Genomic DNA, 13,617 nt, shown 5'->3' with positions numbered 1-13,617 from the left:
TTTCAGAGGACGCCCCTGTGTTGAGGGGCCCAAGCAGGAGGGGCCGTGGCTTGGGATGTGGGCGCCCTGGGAGCACTCAGGGCGGGCAGCGTAGAGAGCTCCCTGCTGCTTTCTCCCTCCTTGGCCTTGGCGTGTACTTAGCTCCTCTGGGCCTCAGTTTTCCCCTCCATCAAATGGGATCTGGCTGCCATAAAGGGGCCATGCTTATGCGTCCACACTGCTGGCCAGGCGGGTTCTGCTCAGGCAGGGCAAGAACCCAGTTCCCCAGCCCGCATACACTTGGACCCCTGAAGGATGCCAGTGGGGGATTCTGTACCAAGAATCCAGGAAAAACTGGGTCCAGCAGCCAGAGCAAATGATCTGAGAGACAAGGGGGATTGAGTGGGGACAGGTCCTGTGTGGCCAGGGCTTACGTTCCATGAGCCTTTCCCTGGCCTCTCTGAACCTCAGTCTCCTCCTCTGTAAAGGGAGCAGTAATGCCCACCTGGAAGCTGTCAAGGAAGGAGGGACAATGTCCATCATGCCTGCAGCACATTACGGGAGCAAGGGCACAGTGACCTCGCCTCCAGTCCTCCTCTGCTGAAGGCAGGGAGGGGAAGGGTCTGACCCTCAGCCTTCACCCCTAGGGCAGGCGGGTGCCTCTCTGAAGTGCATTCTCCTGGTGATCTCCCTAGCAGAGAGCTCCAGGGTCCAGGCACTTGCAGGTCCGGTCGGGGAGGCAGACGCACGCTGTCGCCTACACACACCAGAGGCCAGCCCCAGGGCTCCCCAGGCAGGCCTGGCACGGCGTGGGCCTCTGGCAGGACACTCCCAGACGCTCAGCACCTCTGCGCCGGTCCCCACAAGGTGCCCTGGGCAAAGGCAGCTCCTGGGTGCATGATGTGGGGGCACAGAATGGGACCTGGACAGCCCCCTTCATCCCCTCTGCCAGGGGCGCTTGTGCAGTGAGCCCCCTGCATGCCTGTGCACTGCGGCCCTGCTCTCGGGAGCCAGACAGGCTTGCGACAGGGTCCCAGCTCCACCCTCTGGCTGGGAGGCTTTCCAAGGCACTTAACCTGTGCGAGAGTTTGTGAAATAACCATGTCTACCTTACCGGGGTGGCACGGAAATCGGACATCGTCTCTCCATTTGGTATTTATAGAGCACCAACTATGTGCACCAGACTGAGTGGCGCGTGGCCGGCGCTGGGGAACGGGGGCTGCCGATCTTGGAGCCTTGGGGGCCATCCCCTGGCCTCCTCACGTGCCGGAGAACGCGGTGCCGGGCTCCATGTAACAGACGGGTCACCCGGAGGCTGCGGACGCTGGCTCCTGCCTCTCTGCTGGCGGGCCTGCCGGGCGACCCCTCGACGGTGCTCCACCGTGTCGGCCCCAACGAACTGCCGGCCGATGTCGAGACAAAACTCTGTCCTCCGTCCTTCACGGCGGCACCATTCACAAGGGCCAGAAAGTAGAAACTGCCCACGTGGCCATCCACAGACGGCGGGGGGTGGGGGGTGACCAAAACGGGTCCACCCGGTGACGGAGCGCCCCGCCCAGAGAAAGGAGAGAATTGCGGACTCACGAGGCCACGTGGATGAACCTGGAAGACGCGATGCTGAGTGAGAGAAGCCACACACAGGACGGCACGCACCGTGTGACTCCACTTACACCAACCGCCAGGGACAGGCAGCTGCACAGACGGGAAGCAGAGCGGTGGGGGCAGCCGGGGGGGCGGGGGGGGGCTGAAGGGACTCACGGTTCCGCTGGGGGGAAACGCGCTGAAACTGGCTAGTGGGGTTTGCTGCACAGCATCATTAGGAAAGTACATGAGGCCACTGGATTGTACGGTTTATAATGGTTAAAATTGTAAATTTTATCTTTTGTGCATTTTGCCACAATTTTAAAAGTAACTCCTCATGGCCGGTGGGCGGTGGAGCTGCCTCAGGCCGGGCATCGCCCTCCACTGGACACCGTCCCGAACAGGGGCTCGGTGCGAGGGGCCCACGTCACCAGGGTGGGCTTGCCGGTGGGGGACCCGCCGGCCGCTGGGGCTGAGCGCTGAGAGCAGACAGGCGCGGGAGGGCGGGGTCCCGGCAGAGGTGAGGTGTGGCTCTGCGCTCGTCGAGCCCATGTCTGTGCCGAGAGGTCTTCGAGTGAAAGTCCACTCCAGCCAGAGGTGCCGACCCTGCCCGAGCAGGCGGCTAGAGGCAGAAGCCTGGCCCACGCAGGGGCAGTGGACGCTGTTAGCCGCAGGGCGGAGCCGGGGGACCAGGGGCGCAGGAGGGAGCACGGCGGAGCACAGAGCCGGCTTGGACACTCTGGTCCCAGAAGGGGCTCCCTGACCCCTTCCAGGCCAGGAGTGACCTGGGTCAGGAGGGGCTTCCAAGGAACTTCCAGAAACCTGGGGAAGGGAGGGGAGGCGACAAGGCCAGAGGGGTAGAGGGCAAGTCATCCATCCCGCAGGCCAAGCGACGGGATCAAAGAGCCAGGAGAGTCCCCGTCCCAATGCCCCCCAGGATGTCCCCACCCACCCCCGAGGTCAGCCACCAATTCACAAACCCCAACCCCTCCAGACTGTGGGAGAAAGGTGCTCCATCCCCCCCAGGCCTGTCACCCATCTTGTCCCCTTTCAGAGAGGTCCTGTGAGCGGCCCCTAGCCACACAGAGGCGTGGAGGAGAAGCCAGCATGCTTCCCTGAGTCCAGTGTCCAGGATGGGCTGTCGTGAGGGTCACCTGCTGAGGCAGTGGGCCCACAGGCACCCACGATGTGTTTGTCGGACACCCTGGCATGTGTCCAGGGAGGGAGGCAGCCGAGGGTCCAAGGCTCTCTGGGCAGCAGTTGAGGGCCAGGAAAGGCTTCCTGCTGGGGGTGCCCCAGAGCCGGTGCCGAAGGATGTCAAGGCAGAGGCACGGCCGGAGCAAAGATGGGGTGCCCAGAGCCGGCCGGGGGGCCCAGCCCTGGAGAGAGGGGATCTCCTGCGGCCTTGAATGCCAGGCTCAGACACCCCTGTCTCCCGTCAGACTCCGGGCTGGTTCTGGGGTTGTGCTCCCCGGGAGAGAGCCCCGGGCGGGGGGAGGGGGGAGGGGGCGGTGGGGGGGAGCAGGAGCCGCAGCTGTGCCTGTGAATCCCGGAACTGTGCTTCTGGGGGCTCGGAGTCATGTGCTCCCTGCATTTGTATTTGGTGCAGCAGATGGTGCGCGCAGTAACACTTTGAATTAAGGATTCTAGAAGCACATTAAATTTAGATTTAATAAGACAGTTATTGTATGGAAATTAAAGACCCATTGATTATTCTTTGGTTATTGAGATCCAAGCACTTACCGCATTAATCGCTGGATTGCGCGTGAGTGCCCAGGGGGAGCGGGTGTGGCTTCTCCGTCCCAGCCTCCCTGGGCACCTGCCCTGCCCCGACCTTTAGTGTCCAGAGCCCGGTCCCTGCAGGCTGTCCTGGAGGACAGCATGGAGTCCTGCATGAGAGAGGGATTGGGGGGCACCCAGCGTAGGTGGCTGCCTGGAGGCGGGGCAGAGGCCGGCCTGGGAGGGGAGCCCCGGAGCTCTGCTGAGCGGGCAGTGGGTGGGGGACGCTTCCTGGCCTTGTCCCGTTCCTCCCAGCACTGGCTCCCCAGGCTGTCCCCTCCGCCCACCCAGTGGGGGCGGAAGAGCTGGGGAAGGGGTGATTCCGGGAGGAGGCTACCCCCCAGTCAGTCGCCAGCGGGCCGCCACTTCCCCTCACGCCAGGGGCTAGAAGCTGCTGAGTGCCTGGTGAGCTTCTGTGGCCGCAGTAAATCTGGTCACTTTGTCCCTCCCGAGACAGAAGTGGAGGTTCCTCTGGTCTCCAGATTGCGGGAAACCAGCTTCCCCCCAGAGCAGATGAGCACCCCTCACTACAGTTCCCGTAACTGGAGGCTGGCCGTGCTATTGATACTCAATCCCTTTGACCCTAACCCTGGACGTTTATCACCTGCTTCAGGGAGAGCCTGGGGCCTCTGCGGGCGGCCTGGCCAGGAGGAGTCTGACCCCCGGCCTGTAGTCCCGTAGCTGCCCGGTGCGGCTGGGTGGGGGCCGGGGGTCAGTGCAGCCTTCAGGCCTCCGGGGACGAAGGTCAGCCTCGCGTTCCCTCCGTGAAGGGGGATGATTGGCTCAACGCTCACCCCTTTGTCACCTCCAAGAAAGGACAAGCAGTGATGGAGTGGGAGGGTCAGGAGGAAGGTAGCTGCCCCCTGGTGTCTACCCGGCAGGACCTCTCCAGGCAAGGGCAAGATTTGGGCATGCGGTCCACCCTGCAGCCCGGTGCGTGCTCCCAAGGGTCTGTCATCCCTGGCTAAAGCGGCCAGATTTATCAAATAAGAACCCATAACCTAATTAAATCTGAATTTCACGCACAAATAATTTTTAATATGTTCCATGCAATTTGGGGGCATGCTTATACTTTAAAAAAATCATTATTTATTTGAAATTCAAAAGTAACTGGGCGTTCTGTATTTTATCTGGCACCCCCCCCCCCCCGCCCCCGGCTCCTTGCCCTGCTCTGGCCCTGGCTCCCTGGGCTCTGAACCATTGGCCTTCTCTCAGTCTCAGCCACAGGACCTTTGCGCAAGCCAGTCCCTCTGCCAAGGCCACCCTTCCCTTTTGTCCTGGCTGCCCCACTGAGCCTACAGCCCAGGCTCTGGTATCCCTTGCTGGGGCAGCCTCCTGGGAGGGGCAAGAGTCGCACCCCAGCTGGTAGCTAAGGGTACTTGTTAATGGCTCTCCGCACGGCTTTACAGGGCTTGAGATCAAGACCTTGTCTGCCCCTGTCTAGCCCTGGGGTGGGCACAGCACTGCTCTGGGGGCACCCTACTGACCATGGAGCAAGGACTGGCCTTTTGAGCATCTGTTTCCTCATTTGTAAAGGGGGGACGGTACCCACGTGAGAGATCTGGTTTCTGGTGAGGGCAGCAGAAGCCACCCTACCTGCTTTTCTTAGGGGACAGTGGGGGACCCCGAGAGTCCAAGGAGAGATGGCAGGAGGGGCCCAGGAGAGCCCAGCAGGATTGGGGGACCTGCCCCTCACCCTGCCCCCCACCCTGCCTGCTCACGAAAATGCAGGGGAAGGAGAGGAGGGCTCTGCTTCCAGCAAGATGCCCAGGGAAGAGAGGTCCCCGACACATCGGAGCACCCCCAAATTGGGAGGAGGACAGGGGTCAGCATGTGACGTCTCTGGGTCGCTGGGAGGACCAACTAGGACGGGGCTGCCTATGTGGGGTCTGACCTTCAGGCAGGGGAGGGGGAAGGGGAAGGGGACGGAGGGGCTGCCTGGCTCCACCAGAACCGGCCCTGGCACTGGGCTCTTTGGACCCCGCTCTGCGCCACCCCATGATCAAGGTCAGGGTATTAGGCAACACTACTTACTCTACTAAGCTGTTGCTCAGTCTATGATTTGATTGTGTTTTTTCAAAATTACAAAATCATTACGTCGACTGATAATCCCAGCAGCTGGGCCTTGAGCTCTTGCTCTGTGCTTGGAGGGAGCCAGGGGCTCGGACCCAGGACACCTCCCAGTAACCCACAGCACCTGTCCTGCGTGTGGGGACCCATCTCCTACGGAGCTCCCCAGCTCTCCCCGAAGTGGCCACCTCCCCAGAGCTCTGCACCTCCTGCTGGGGTCACAGTTCCCCCGAGCTTCGAGCTGTGAGCTGCGGGATTCGGTTTCCTCCAGGCCTACAGGGACCTGGGGTGGGGCACGGGGAAGGCTGGGACCACCCAGCACTGGCCCTCCTGAGAATGAGGACATTGGGCCACAGGGGAAACCTGCCCAGGAGGGGCCCCTGCTGACGCAGCTTGCAGATTAGGAAACTGAGGCCAGGAAGAGAGGCCAGGAGGAAGCCCAGGGCCCCCATCCCTTCCCATCTCTCTCTGCTCCCTCCTCTGCCCCACTGCATCTCCCACCCCCCACTGGAGTCCCCTCACCCTCCTGCCAGCCTGTGGAGCCTCATGGGCTCTCCCCGCAATGCCCCCCATCCCCCCCCACACACCGAGACCCCGCTGCATGATGAGGCCTGTGCCCAGACGGGCTCCCCGGGTCCTGGGCTGTCTGGAGGTGGCAGAGCCCCTCCATGGCTGGACACACACACACACACACACACACATTGGCTCGAACACTCAGGGAGATGCCCGCCCCCTCCGTGGGAGACAAGTGGGCAGCAGCGTGATGTGGGCTTCCGTACAGAGTGGTGCCGGGACAGAGGCTGGGAGGCCAGAGACGTTGCCCTACACTCCTTCCCAGATGAGGTTGGTCAGCTCAGCCCACATGGCAGCCCACCTGGGATCACGGATAGGGAAGAGACCGCCAGCAGGGGTCTAAGGCCCCTCCCCCTGATCTCCAGGTGCCCAGCACCCTGCAGCCTGGAGGGTGGCCACACTGACGGTCCACAGAGTTGGGAAGGGGAAGAGCCTCGGGGGTCTGGACGCCAGCCTGGCACCAGAGCCCAGGCCAGGCTGCCAGGGGTGGACGGGTACGCGGGGAGGCCCCCCCAGCATCCCAGCCCCTGGGAGATACGCCCCCTGCATCTCCGCCTTGCCTGCCTTCTGCCCGTCGGGATCTGCCCGTGGGCACTGCTCACTTCTTCTGTTTAACCAGCGAGGCTTCGGCTGGGAAGCTGTCGGCGGCAGTCTGCAAACATCCCTTCCCGCTCCGCGCGCAGCCTGCCAAGCGCCACCAGCCGACAGCTTGGCTGGCAGTCGGCTCGCACAGGCTGCCTGGCCTGGCACCGGGCTCCTCGTCGGTGGCCGGGGAGGGCTGTCCCCTGCTGCGCTCCGGGTCTTGCAGCCTCACGACGGGGCTCCGGCCCCCACTTGTCCCCCAGCCACATCCCCAGGGCAGCCTCTGCAGACCTGGGGGATGGGGAACCCCAAGGCTGGGAGATGCCGTAGGAAGAATTACAGAACTCCGGGGAGACGGGGGTGTGGGAGAGATGAGAAGCTCTAGGATGGAACAAGTGTCCCCAAGGTTTGGGGGACGGGCCACCTCCTGAGGTCAGCCTCGTGCCAGTGCCCAAGTCCCCCTGCTTCCCTTCTGCCGACACCCGCCCTGGCTGAAGGGCCTTCTCGGCGGAGCTGGACCCTTCGGGAAGGAGGCCTGCATGGCACCAACAGCAGGATAGGCCCCCTGTGGGTGTGAGGGGCTGGCTCGGTCTCACCAGGGTTAAGCCTGGGGCATGCTGGCAGGGCAGCCTTTGGGGGTGACCAGAGCCCAGGCCCCACCCCTCTCCTGCGGCCCAGACTCCTCTGGCTGGAAGGAGAGGTTTGGGGCTGCCTGGAAACCTCCCCCCGTTCTGGTGCCTGGAACCCCCCAGCCTCCGACTGCTCCCAGGCCCCAAGGAGCGTCCACACTAACGCTCCATGCTCAGCCTTTAGGACCGGGTTGCGCAATTCAAAATTAATAATCGTGCTGTCTCATGGCCTCATAATTAAGTGTCTGTTCGTCCTGATTATTGTCAGAGAGTGAATTGTTGTCCTCCAGGCAACAAAGATCAACCTGCCTGAGGCAGGGCTGGGAGGAGCTTGGCCCCTCCGCCTGCGGCACGTGCCCCTCTCAGGCTGGCAGACCCTCAGCCTGGGCTTTCTTTGCAGACACCCCAGGGGCGCAGAGGTGTGCTGGGACTTTCTTGCTGCATTTGGGGGCTGCCGGGCAGAGGGGGCCAGGGAGAGCTGCAGGCACCTGGACGCCGGGCTGGCCTCAGGCTCAGGGGCTCCCGGAGTGCGGTGCCCCCGGCACCTGTGCACACACACGTGTGTGACTATGGAGTGCTGAAGGGGGCTCCCCAGGCTGGGGGTCTTCGGTTAGGAGCCCCCACCTGAGCCTCCGTTTCTCCACCTTCCGGAAGGGGCTGATGATCCCCTGTCTCCTGTGGCTAAGGGACAGAGAGAGGTCCTGCTGAATTGTGGGCGGCGGGGCAATGTGCTAGACCACAGCCAGTGGCCTGGTCCCCGGGGTCCCTCCCCACCTGTGTCTGGTCCTCTGCCTCTTGAGACCCTGGTCTGTGAGCCAGGCACTGGGGAGCAGCCTCTGAGGTTCCAGGGGCTTGTGAGGCCCTGAGGCCCACGGCTCGGGTGTCCAGCATGGGGCAGTCGCAAAGCCCCTCACTCCCACCCGGGGAGAGGGTGTGCGCACTGGTGTTCCTGGGGGAGGACGCAAGGCCCAGAGGTGCTCAGGTCCTGGAGGAGACAGGCTGGTCTCTACTCTCCACCCCAGGCCAGACGATGGGGCTTCTCATCACAGAGATCACCGAAGGGTCATGCCTCACCGTCCCCAAGGGCTCCAAGGGGCACCCGGTTGGAGGAGGAGGGCCCCCTCGGGCTGACAGTGAGTCCCCAGCGGCGGGAAGAGCAGAAGACCCCTGCACCCCCGTGCATTCCCTGTGATGAAGGAAGGAGCTGCCCGGGGGCCTGCAGGCCCTGAGCCCGCCAGGGGGGCCGCCCTGCACCTTGCTGGGCGGGAGCCATGTCCACCCAGCCCGGCCCCTGCCTGCACGGACAGCCCCAGGCATAATCCATATTCCTCTGGGCATTTATAAATTAGGACCAACGTATACGCAGAAGATTTTTTTGAGGGAGAAGAAAATGTGAAATAATGAGCTAACAAAAGGCATTTGGTCAAACATAATCTTCTAACAAGAATTGACTTTAAATCATGGTTATTAACCGTATTTCCTTTCAGGAGCAACAGAAGACGCTGCGGGAGTCGGGGCGATTAACGTCTGCGTTTATATCGCAGGTTTTAGCCCAGCGAGCCTTAACAAGGTGGCGACGTTAACCTGAGTATACTTGGCAAGCAGCCGTGGACGCTCTGCGGACGTCGCCAGACCACCCCGCAGAGCCGCTCACCCGCGTCCAGCCCTGCAGGCCATGTCCCCCCGGGGGGACGGGCAAGGGCGTGGGCTGCACAGGGCCCCGGGCCTGCACGTCCAGCAGCTCCTTGGACACGGGGACGGGGGAGTGTTCAGAAGGGGGCTCAGCCTGCAGTGGGGTCAGAGGTGAGGGCTGCCTGGAGCGGCGATGAGAGGTCAGAGCTGGGGCTGGGACCTCTGTCAAGGCCTGGGTCGAGGCACCTCTGTCCCGGCTCCAGGCCCTGGACCCAGCTCAGCTAATGTGCTTCCTCCCAGCGGCCCCGCATTCCGGGGTGGAGGGGGACTCCGAAGTCAGGGCACTGAGTGGGGCTCAGACTCATAGCTGGCCAGGCCAGCTTTGCTCCAGTCCAGTCTGACCCTGAGACCAGCACTCCTGCCTCTCGCTGGGCCTCAGTCTCCCCACTAGGTGCGATTGCCAGGTGTCTCCTGCACTTACTGGCCGCCAGCATTGGCTGGGGCAGGGGACCCTCCTCCAACCACAGCCCTGGGGGCCAGGGGAGAGGACACATGGGACTCTCTCCAGCCCTGGGCACCCCTTGCCATCCCCCCAGCATTCCCCCTGCAGGCTCTGTGCTTGACTTTCCCCTGGGCAGGGGTGGGGGTGGGCGGTGGCAGGGGAGAAAGGGATGCCTGCCCCTGCCCCCTGCCCCCGCCCCCCGGCGAGTGCTGCAGTCACCTCCACGGGCTTCTTCCCTGGACTGTCTGGTCCCAGAGGGCCAGGGTGAGGGGCTAGTGCATTTTCTGCAACTCGACCCCCTTAAGTATGAAACCCTGTTGAGACTTCGTAAATGTCACCTCTGGGGCCCTACCTTCTCCCTGAGCCCCATCTCAGGAAGCCGCTGTGGACCGGCCATCCCAGGGCCAGCCTGGGATCCCTGCTCCTGGTCCCTCCACCCGCCCTGCTTCTCAGCCACCGCCGGGCGCTCCAGCCACAGATGCCCTCTCCGGGTGAGAGAGTCAGCCACTTTGGGTCAGCTCCCCGTCTCCTCCTCCGGGCCCTGCTGCCCGGGGCGGGGGAGGGGGGGCATGCCATTGGGACGGGCACCCTCCGTCCCTCTTCAGCCCCTCCTCCCTCCAGGGGCAGGTGGCAGGAGTGGAAGGGGCCCCGGGACCACAGCCTCCACGTCATGCCGTGGGCTTCCGCCAACAAGACTCCGATGGATCGGAGACGGGTGTGCGAAGTCTCATACCTATAACTTTAAATTAAAAAAGCCGCGCGCTGTTTATGGTTCCGCCGGCGGCTCTGCGCCGCAGCCCCATAAAGATCATATTATCGTACAAGCCATTATGTGCCGGGTTGACTATATATACATTTCTAAATGGTTCGGCAAACAGCGGCCTACTTACGGGCAGGGAAGGAGAACTGGTTCATTTGGGGTAACAAATGATCCTTGATTTGATTTTAAATGCAGTGACAGCCAAATTTATTTCTTATTTAATCACTTCCCTGTGCTGTTGAGAACAGGGTGATATTAAACTCCGCAACACAGAGCAGACTCTGGAATCCGCCGAAAGAGGCATGCGGATAGATTATGTTTATAGGGTAGAGCGAGACTGTAGAGCGGGCACATAACCAGAATGGGTATTTTTGTCATTTATACAGTGGCTTACATCATTATTTCTTCCTGTTTCCAATTTTTCAGTCATAAAAATATAGGCAATGTGATTCTCTTTGCATTACAGATAAACCATCTTGATTCTTTATTAAATATTTGTATTAATCTCAAGCACTACAAAGCGCTTGTGCAGATAAATCAGGCCCGGAGCGCCCTTCCCCTCCGCTAGCTCTCCAGGAAGCAGCCCCTTTGTGAGCGCGCAGTCCCAGAGAAGAAGGTTTCCACACTCCCCGCCAGGCTCCCTTCTGTCCCTGCTTTATGGCCGTGCGGATGTGCCGCGATTGGCACATAATTGCTCCTCAGGATCCAACGGTTTAGGCAATCACTCCGCAGTCCCCAGTTTTCTGTTCTATTTAATTAGGAATTACCGCCCTGGTATCACGCACGGGCACCAGCTGGGACACACGACCCCTCTCTCCCACACCGGCGGCTCCGGGAGTGGCGTGGGCTGGGCAACACTCAGGTGTTCAGGGCCACGGAGCCTCGGGGGCCGGTTCTGAGGGCTGGGGGCAGCCAGGGTCGCTGCAGCGGGGCTCCTGGTCTCGGGGGCGGGGAAGACAAGGTGCCAGCCCTGGCGGGCTCCTCCCTGGGTGGCCTGGGGTGAGTCTGCCTGTCCTCTCGCCATGGTGGGGGGACACAAGGGTGACGGGGCTGGGGTCACAGCTGGGAAAATTCTTCCAGCCCCACCGTGGACCCACCCCAGAGCCGGGACGGTCACCTACCCGGGAGGCCGTAGGAGGTGGTGTCCTCTGGCAGCATGAGAGAAAGGAGGGTCCCTTGGCCCCCAGCTGCCCCCCATCTTCCCTCCACCACTCTGTGATTCGACTGTTCCTGCTGGGGTTGGTCAACACTGCCTCAGGCCTCTCAGGCTCTGACAGCAGCATAATAGTGGGGACCCCTCTGGGTGGTCCTGGAGGCTGTCTGCTCTTGGATGGGGTCTCGGCCTGTCCCAGCTCTGGGGTGTGTCTATGAGGGGTGGGTGGCTGGGCCTGGGGCCCTGGGGACTCCAAGCGTCTCCCAGGCTGGAGGGGGGTTCCGGTGGCCCCGGGGGTGTGGCCGGGGGGCCAGCTGATGCTCAGTGGAGGGCATAGTGCGTGTGGTTTTGCTGCGACCGCTAAGGACACTGTTACCCACACTCCGTGCAGCGAGATATAGCCACCGCTGCCCCCTTCGCAGTCCAGGCCACCGCACCCCCGTGCTTACCAACCTGACCTGTGAATGCCGAGGACCCGTGGCCCCTCACCTCCAGGCCCTTGGCAGGCTCCGCCGGAGGCTCTCTAATCTCCAACCCCCGAATTCTCCACCGGCTGCACGTTCAGGGCCTGTGGGAGGCTCAGGTCGGGTCCTGACTCTGTCAGGCAGGTCCGGAGGCCTCCGACAAGCCCCAACCTCTACACCCACCTTCTGGCCTGGCAGGGCTCCTGGAGGTCCTAGTGAGAGTGGGTGAGCCGTGGTTAAGGAGCCCTGTCCCTCGATCCCCGGAAGGACACCCCAGGTCCACCTTGACCAGGGGTTGCTGGAGGAGCAGTCTGGGAAGGCTTCATGGAGGAGGAGCTCTGGAGAGGGCCACGTGTCCAGCATGAGCCAGGCCAGGGAGGGGACCAGCCTGGAGGGGGCAGCGCACGGGCAGGGGGTAGAGCAGGGAGGTGCATGGTGGGAAGGAGCAGATGGACTAGTCCCCGAATGCCAGGCTGCAGAACCGGCATGACTACCCAGGGAGGATGTCATGCCTCCAGCTCCCTGTGGGCCCTGTGCTGGGAGGAGCAACCATAGGACACTTAGGAATCTCCCCCCGGGGACGGCCACACGCCAGGACTCAGCGCGTGACCTTCAAAGCTGCACGTGTCCTCAAGACAATCTTTGAGGTGGAGAAGGGGCAGAGCGAGCCTTGAACCTGGTCAGGCCTGAGCCTGGGGCTGCCCCGACCCAGAGGAAGGAGGCATGGCTGGAACCACCGCCCAGTCCAGCCCGGGTGGGTCAGCCGTGGGCAGGTGTAAGCTCTGCAGGGCTCCTGGCACCCTGGTCCAGAACAGGTGGGACCCACCGCCTTTGCTTACAGGCGGCCAAGGCCTCCTCAGGGCCTGGGCCGGGGACAGTGTGTGTCCAGGAACTTCGCTGCCTCTGTGGGAAGTGCCTGCATGAAAGAGGGAGGGCAGACAGGCCGGCTGGCCAGGCACCAAGGGAACGCCGTGTTCCCACCACCTCCTCGGCAGGGACTGATCTGAACGCAGCATGTGTGCCGCCCTCAATGCCACCACGTCCAGGCCAGCGGGTGTGTGTGTGTGTGTGTGTGTGTGTGTGTGTGTGTGATGCAGGAGGGGGTGGGGAGGGGCTGGGAGAGGGGTGGCTGCAGGAGGGGGAGGGGTGGGAGAGGGGGCTGGGGGAGGGGTAGCTGCGGGAGGGGGAGGGGTGGGGGAGGGAGTTGGGAGAGGGGGCTACGGGGGGGTGCGGGGACGGAGGGGGACTGGGGCCTCCCCATGGCCACCCCCACCCCGAGCCCTGTGACCGTCCTAGGAAGGCCCCCAGTCACAGCAGAATTGGATGACTTGAAGTGGAGACCCCTCCACATCCTGCCACCTCCCTAAAAGTCTCGGTCCTATTGGGGGAATGGGAGGTTGCGTGGGGGTGCAAGCAGCCACCACCACTCTCTGTGCCTCCGTGTTTCCATCTCTTGGGGCCTGTTCCCCCGGGGTGGGGTGGTGATCACATCAGTGACGGGGGCCAAGCACAGCCAGGTAGGTGCCCGCTGCAGCAGATGGGGGACCGAGGTCACCTGCACTCTGTCCCCTGTGCCTTCCTGAATCTCCACCCCCCCTTCACCGCAGCCTGGCACGTCCCTGCGCCAGCCTGGCTCTATTGCCCTATAGACTGGGGCCCAGGGTGCAGAAGGGCCGAGGGATGTGCATGTCCTGCCTCCACTACCTGGTGGCCGTGTGACCAGGGTGGGACTGTCCATCCTTACCCCTGAAAGCAGAATGCTACTCGGGTGTCCTGGGGCTGAGTGGGGCATGGGTGGGCCAGGCCTCCTGGCTCTCTGCACAGGGACAAGACGAGGACGGGCCGATACTCTGTCCCTAGAGGGTTCCACGTGGCCCCCAGTTGAGACAGACTGTTGCCACCTGGGCTGCGTG

The sequence above is a fragment of the Ursus arctos genome, unplaced genomic scaffold, assembly GCF_023065955.2.
Source record: "Ursus arctos isolate Adak ecotype North America unplaced genomic scaffold, UrsArc2.0 scaffold_18, whole genome shotgun sequence".
Taxonomy (NCBI): Eukaryota; Metazoa; Chordata; class Mammalia; order Carnivora; family Ursidae; genus Ursus; species Ursus arctos.
The sequence above is the reverse complement of the archived record's forward strand: the minus strand, read 5'-3'. Positions refer to the sequence as shown.